Source organism: Lepisma saccharinum, chromosome 12, assembly GCF_977018435.1.
Source record: "Lepisma saccharinum chromosome 12, izLepSacc3.1, whole genome shotgun sequence".
In the NCBI taxonomy this organism is placed as follows: Eukaryota; Metazoa; Arthropoda; class Insecta; order Zygentoma; family Lepismatidae; genus Lepisma; species Lepisma saccharinum.
Genome location: NC_139240.1, coordinates 52,621,412 through 52,629,135, shown reverse-complemented (window position 1 = coordinate 52,629,135; position 7,724 = coordinate 52,621,412). Strand labels below are relative to the sequence as shown.

At 37.1% G+C, this 7,724-nt stretch overlaps 1 pseudogene across 1 annotated transcript in view; it reads left to right on the top strand.

The window, feature by feature from the left end:
* The first annotated feature begins 214 nt into the window (after positions 1–214).
* The window catches only part of LOC145996329 (cytochrome P450 6k1-like), a 33,725-nt pseudogene continuing 26,215 nt past the window's right edge, over positions 215–7,724 (top strand). Inside the window, exons 1-2 of the transcript XR_014442761.1 lie at positions 215–249; positions 7,244–7,724. The exon at positions 7,244–7,724 is cut by the window's right edge and continues 451 nt beyond it. The product of XR_014442761.1 is annotated as a cytochrome P450 6k1-like (transcript). The remainder of the gene's footprint in view (positions 250–7,243) is intronic.

Sequence of the window (7,724 nt, the reverse complement as noted above, 5' to 3'; positions counted from 1 at the left end):
AAGCAGGTTTTTTAAATACAGTGTTGTCCTCAAATTAAGTACTCATTATTAGCAAACATTTGCGTGCAACACGACCAACAAGGGAAGGATGATCCGTGCGTCATAGCCAAGAATTGTTGGTTATATCTTCACGGCAGATAACGCAACATATGTTACACAACCGGATTATTGTCACAACAGTTGTATTTACCAGTATTCGACAACCAATCACTTCCGTTGCTGCCTCTTCAAGAAACGAATTTTGTAAAAGTAAGTGAACTTATACACTGGGATCGTAGCGTAGCATACCCGTTCGATTAAGAAATATTGACCCTGGCAGATCTTGTCAGCTCCTGCTCAGAAATGTGTAGGGTAAGCCTTTCACAGGAAATGGTAAGAACACTGTCCTTTGGCAAGAGGTGACGAGAGGCCAAGCGAGGGTTTAAATAGGTGCGCATGAGAGCGACACCAGGTCTTTTTAATCTGGAATCATCGGAGAAGCAGGAGCTACTGGTCTTATTTCTAAACCGAACAGGGTAAGCTAGTCTACACCCATTCTGCCATTCGCATTGCTCACTTCAGTCTAAACCGAATCATGAGTCTATTTTAATGATAAGTTAGATATTTGTACCTGCCCGTTCAGGGCTGTCTCTACCATCAACAAGTATTAATCGGGAGGGGCAAGTTACATCCCTATTTAAGATCCCCGCGTTCATGTTGGAACGCTAGGTAGGGAATGAAATTCACTGGCATTTTACGAGTTATTGTGGTAGGTGGCGATGTTTTCAGTGATAAGATATATGCATTATTTATACAGGGTGATTCAGTGAAAAGTGAACCGAAATAGGCATACACTACTACGAGATACGGATCAACGTCTCACTCCAGTCGCAATGTCCGGAACCATCTGGATGTTACCTTTCCTGTTCGCTGGATTGGGCTTCTATTCTCTGGCCTGCGAAGTCAACCGACCTGAATTTACTCCATATCAGAAATCGCTTGTTTGTGAGACCCCAGTTGATACCGACATGGAATTTAGTTGCCAGGATTTTCGCCGCTTGTGATGTGATTTGCAATACACCAGAAGTATTATAAAGGGTAGTACAGAATCTTGTGAACTGCTGTCATGCTCGCATTATGGTTGGTCATTTTGAACAACTGTTGTGAGGTACATAAATGTACGTTGTTATCACCTGTATGTCAAACTGTGAAACTAGTTTCTAAACGTTATGCATGTACCTCATACTAACTAACTAACTCTCTAGTCTTCTTAAACCCGAAGGTTCATGGCTGCAGCAACAAAGGTCTTCCATCTGTCCCTATCTTGAGCAAGATCTATATACTCTTTTCCATCCCTACCGATTTCCCTTAGGTCCATCTCAACGTTGTCCCTCCATCTTCGTCTTGGCCTTCCTACAGGTCTCTTACCATCAGGTTTCCCAACAAGAATCCTGTAAACTCCTCTTTCCTCTCCCATTCGTGCCACATGGCCTGCCCACCTAAGTCTTCTTGATTTAATTATTCTAATAATATCTGGACATGAATACAAATTATGTAGTTCTAAATTATGTAACCTTCTCCACTTACGTGTCTCCTCATCCCTTTTAGGTCCAAAGATTTTCCTAAGGATCTTATTTTCAAATACTCTCAATTTATGTTCCTCTTTCAATGTAAGGGACCAAGTTTGACATCCATATAATACTACAGGCAAAATTACGGTTTTGTATATTTTAACTTTTAGTTTCTTAGATATTAAACGAGAAGACAAAAGTTTATGAAGAGAGAAGTAACATGCATTTCCTGCACTAAGCCTACTTTTATTTCCTCTTTAATATAATTTTCATTTGTTAATATTACTCCTAAGCATTTGAATTTGGAAACTGGTTCAAACGAGTTGTTATCAATAATTAGATTTTGATTATTACCTAACACTTGTTTTCGGCCTGTAAGCATATATTTAGTTTTCTCTTTGTTAACTTCCAAACCTATCTCTTTAGCAGTTTTGAAAAATATTTTAGCATTATTCTTGATTGTATTCACATCATCCCCCAGTAAGTCTACATCATCTGCATATGCTAACAACTGAGTCACACCATTTAATTTTAGTCCTTGTTTAGTTTATTTTACCTTCCTAACAGCATATTCTAAGGCAAAATTAAAGAGCAATGGAGATAATGCATCTCCTTGTTTTAACCCATCATGAATTGTAAATTTGTCAGACATATTAATACCCACAAGAATTTTACTTTCTGTTTCACTGGTGCATATTTTTATCATACTAACAAGCTTCTTAGGTATTCCAAACTCTACTAATATATTATATAATTTATCTCTTTTGACCGAATCATATGCTTTTTTGAAATCAATGAATAGCTGATGGACATTTTGATTATATTCCCACTTTTTTTCAAGTGTCTGTCTGATGTGAAAAATTTGATCTGTAGTTGATCTGTTACGTTTAAATCCACATTGATAATCACCTATATTTTCTTTAGCATATGGGGTTAGTCTTGTTAAAAGAATGTTAGACAATATTTTGTATGTTGTTGAGAGTAGAGAAATTCCACGGTAATTATTGCAGTTCATTTTATCACCTTTTTTAAACACAGGAACAATTATGGATTCTTTCCACTGTTGATGGATTTCTTCTTTATTCCATATTAAACAAATTAATTTATGAATTTGACATATTAATGAATTTCCACCATATTTAATTAACTCAGCTGGTATTAAATCAATGCCAGGTGCTTTGTTATTCTTTAGCCTTTTAATAGCATCTTTAACTTCAGTCAAGTTAGGTTCTGGAACTAAAGGTTCTGCTGTGTGGACTTCATTTACTTCTGATATATCTCCTACATGGACATTTAAAAGGTCATTAAAGTAGTTCTTCCATCTATTTAGAATTTTACTTGGGTCAACTAGAAAATCACCGTCTTTATCTTCTATCAAGTTTACTTTAGGTTGCCACCCCTTTCTAAATTCATTTACACCTTTATATAAATCTCTGATATTTTTATTTTTGCTGTTTGTTTTAATTTCGTTAATTTTGCTTTTCAAGTAATCTCTTTTTTTACTTCTGAACGTGCGGTTAACTTCTCGCTTTATTCTATTATAATTGTTTAGATTTGTATCATCAGAGTTATTTAACCACCTAAGTCTAGCCTGATTTCTTATTTCTATTAGATTATGACATTCATTATCAAACCATGGCTTACTTTTTCTCGGTTTATGGTATCCTATACTTTCTTTAGCTGCTGATTCTATTGCATTACGTATGTGCTCCCAATTCTTATTTACTTCTGTTTCATTTATATTTTCATCATCATTTAAATCCCTCAAAACATCGAATCTATTTGACAGTTTAATTTGGTAATCTTTCTTAATTCTTTCATCAGTAAACTTTCCTGTATCAAATTTTAGAACTTTTAGATTTTGTTGCTTATGGTTTATCACTGCGAGTCTTTCTCTTAATTTAGCAATTACTAAATAATGGTCACTGGCACAGTCAGCACCTCTATGTGTACGAACGTCAATTATACTAGTATGCCTTCTCTTATCAATGAGAATATGATCTATCTGATTATGAGTTTTACCATCTTGAGAAGACCAGGTATATTTATGGATATCTTTATGTTTAAAAGTGGTACTTTTCACAATTAAATTCTTTAAGGTTGAAAAAGTGATCAATCATATACCATTATCATTACTTAATTCATGAAAACTTTCTTTACCAATCGTGGGTTTAAATGTCTCTTCTTTGCCAATCTGTGCATTACAGTCACCTAACAGAATTGTCATATCATATTGAGAGAATTTATCAAAGATCTCTTCTAACCCTTTATAAAAATCATCTTTAGTATTATCATCTTTATCTTTCGTTGGTGCATGTATGTTTATTAAAATAATTTTACACCACCTATCCTGTAAAACTGCATATGATATCCTATCATTAATAAATTCTACTGTTTTGAGAGCCGATATAATTCTATTATTTATGAAAAAGCCTGTTCCAAAATTATGATTTTCGGTACCACCATAGAAAAAAGTATAATTTTTAGTTTTACAATTCCCTTCTCCTGGCCACCTAACTTCCTGGACAGCTACTACATCTAATTTATATTTAACTATTTCATTAACTGTACACTGAAATGCCCCAGGCCGGTAAAGGCTCAGAACATTCCAGGTGCCTAATTTAATATCCTTATTCCTAATGTAGATCTTATCCTTAGTCCAGGGACCTCCCAAAGTAGTCCCCACCCGGAGATCCGAACGGGGGACTATTTTACCTCCGGAATATTTTACCTTGGGAACATCCATGGCCTTATATTGCTGTTTCTTGACATGTCTTTTTACAGTGCAGAGTTGTCAGCTCTACGCCTAACCCCCAATATGAATGGAGGAACTACTACTCAAGACACACACAGACACATTAGACAGCACAATTACTACACAAGACGAACACAAACAAATATGAATACTACGCAGTTAAAGTTGGAAGAATTTGATTCTATGCCAAAGGATTTAAATGAGAAATGCATTAACTTAGAGCAAAGCGATGTTATTTGTACTAGTATGGTTAGATACGTTCTACAACCAGATAAAGAATTAAGTAATGTTGATGCACTTATTAATGAACATAGGCACATAGCATGCCAAACTGATACAAGATTAAATTCTAAAATAAAGCATGTTGTTTTTAGTGAACACAATGAATGCGAAACATTTACAGGTAATTTAGAAACAATTACTATAATTACATTCTAAAAAGGCCAAAACTCTTACACCAAACGATGTTACGTTCCAGGTTTATACTCAGTGGATCTACTTACTATTAATCCACTACGACGAACATGAGACTTATCAGCCTACTATGAAGCCCTCAGGATGTGGGAAACAAGTACGGGAATGTTTACGTAAAATTTAATAACTCTCACACACTAAAATACCTTTAAATGTCATTTGATGTTAATATCCTACACTTCTCGAAATTAAACCTCTTGTTACAAATAAAACTGTATTAAGATCAAAATTGTTCTTCGAGTACACAAATTAACACATTCAATTTTCAAAATCACTTACATCAACCATCAACATTCATGTATCTCATACGCGTAAATCAATGTCAATCGTTGTTCGTCAGCAATTTCGTCCATGCATGCCACTGATTTGTCGTTCCTATGCTAGAGCCTGACATGTTTCAGCCCATATCTCGTTACGGTGGCTTCTTCGACGCTATGTTCCCCATGTCAAAGTGTTCGGTGGTGCATCACCTATTTCGTGTTTCATTTTTGTATGCCTTCACCGAATCACCCTGTATATAGTATTGTGCTGCAGTTAGTTGAGGTTACTCATCATGCATCATAGTGAAAGCAATTTTAAAATTCCACTTGAGGTGTAAGGGGGTGGCTCAGAAGGCACTTAAATGCTCACCTTCCTTCCATGTAGTGCACCCTGGACTGTATTTTGCAGACTAACGAGGGTCTGGCGTCTGTGGAGCTTGCGTTGTGTCTGTCCACATATGTTTGTCATTGTTTTATCCATTTCATCTTGTCACTATACTTCCCATCGTCGCGATTAGTCAAAAGTTACAGAAATGCTACGTTAAATAAACTAAATCAATGTCTTACTGTGAAGTCCATTATGTAGTATAAGCTACGCAGAGTAGAGTGACAGGCAAACGACCCCTGCATTTGGGCAACTGCCCCCCCCCCCACCTAATCGCCGCCACTGGCAGTGAGAGATCATTTCTTGTACAATTGCTTCGAAATGGAACTTTGTTTAGTAAATTGGATATTGAATAACTCCACATTGTTGATTGGTTGGTTGATTTGGTGTTTTAAGTCCACTTTATGCACAGTAAGGCTAATCGGGACTGGACCTACAATTTAAAGTGGGATCCGAACCACTTGTGCCTCCACCGGGTATAGAACCCGGGACCACTTGATTACAAGGCGACGACGCCACATTGTTGAGTCGAGCCAATTTCCTCCTGGGGGACATCAAACTTCACGATGGGGATGTCATGGGCTTCAAATTGAAATGGTACTAGTAAAACAATACTAATATTCTAAAATTGTCCCTTACGCTTGATCTGTAGTTAAATTAAATCAAGTGTAAATAGGTTTAATCTATATATATATAAAAATGGATGTATCTGTGTGGGTGTGTATATATGTTTGTTCCGGCATAATTCTCGAACGCCTGGAGCAGTATCAACCAAACTTAGTTCACGCATCACTTGCAATCTGGAAAGAATACTTTTGTGGTAAGACACCCCTGGCACGGCGGATATTAAATTCCGCACAGACTCTATGCAATCCCGCACAATTATAGTGTTTCTCGGGTTGTCTAACATTCAGGCTGATCAAACTGATATGATTCCGTGTTGCGAAAACGACCGATATTAGTGTGGAATCCATAGATTTCGTGACACTCCCAATGCGGTTCAACTCCAACCTATCGGCATGGGTGTGAGAGGGGGTGAAAAATAAAATGCCACAGATGAACTAGATTAGTGTCGAATCCATAGTTTTCGGAGTTAATAGCTAATTGGAGACATTCACGATCACATTTAAAATTAGTTACATTTTACACTAGAGTTAGAATTCATTATTGTCTTGTCCAATACAAGATTGGGATAAATAAATACCAGGGCAACGCCGGCTAATCAGCTAGTTAACTATAATTTTAAGAAGCATGCAATAGTTTTCATTTACAGCAAACTAAGGCGCGTAGACTTTCTTCAGCATATATGCAGATGACATCATCAACAATATTTTGGGAGTTTCTCGTCCCCTCAGCTGTTAACGCATTCTCACAAGCGTGAAGTGTATCCTGATTCATCCTATTTCTTAATTAAGCGGTTATCAAAATGGACGATAACTTAAATGAGTTCATTATGTTGACTTTTATTTATAAACCGGACTGAATCGGCGCTTATTACTTTGAAAAGAAAACAAGAAAAATATGAAGTGAATGAAAGAAAGCCAAAGTGAGCATGGTTGCCAACCGAATGGATTTCTTCATCATCATCGTTTGAAGACTAAAATTGGTAAACGCTGCAAGTGCCATAATAATTCAAACACCGTTTTCCACGTTAGACTGTGCAATGTGCCATGCTTTATAATGTGGTAAACGTGAAATGTGGCTGGTTGCCCTCTAAGTAGTTCAAAGGTCATGTAAAACACTTTCGCTTTTGGCGCTTACAACGTTTACCACTTTTAATCCTCATTTCATGGTGTTGATCTGGATATTTATTTTTCAGATCATCAAGTGTTTGAGTGACAAGCATGTTGAACCTTCTTGTCTACACCGTAGCTGTGATCGTTGCGGTCTACAAGTATCTAACATGGCATTTTAACCATTGGAAGAATGTTGGAGTGCCTTACGACGAACCTGTGCCGCTATTGGGTGGACTGGGAAATCTGATTTTGATGAGAGAGAGCCTATCAGATTACTTCTCAAATCTGTACAAGAAGTTCGAAGGACATTCATTGGGCGGTTTCTATCTACTGCGGACACCAGCTCTAATGGTGAGGGATCCAGAAGTTCTTAGAGCAGTGTTGGTGAAGGATTTCGATCATTTCGTGAACAGATACTTCCACACGGATGAAGAGACAGACCCAGTGGCTGCAAAGACCCTTTTCTTCACAGAGGGTAACCGCTGGAAAGCCATAAGGGCAAAGCTTACGTGCACTTTTACTTCCGGAAAGATGAAGAGAATGTTCAAGCTGGTTTCCGACCGC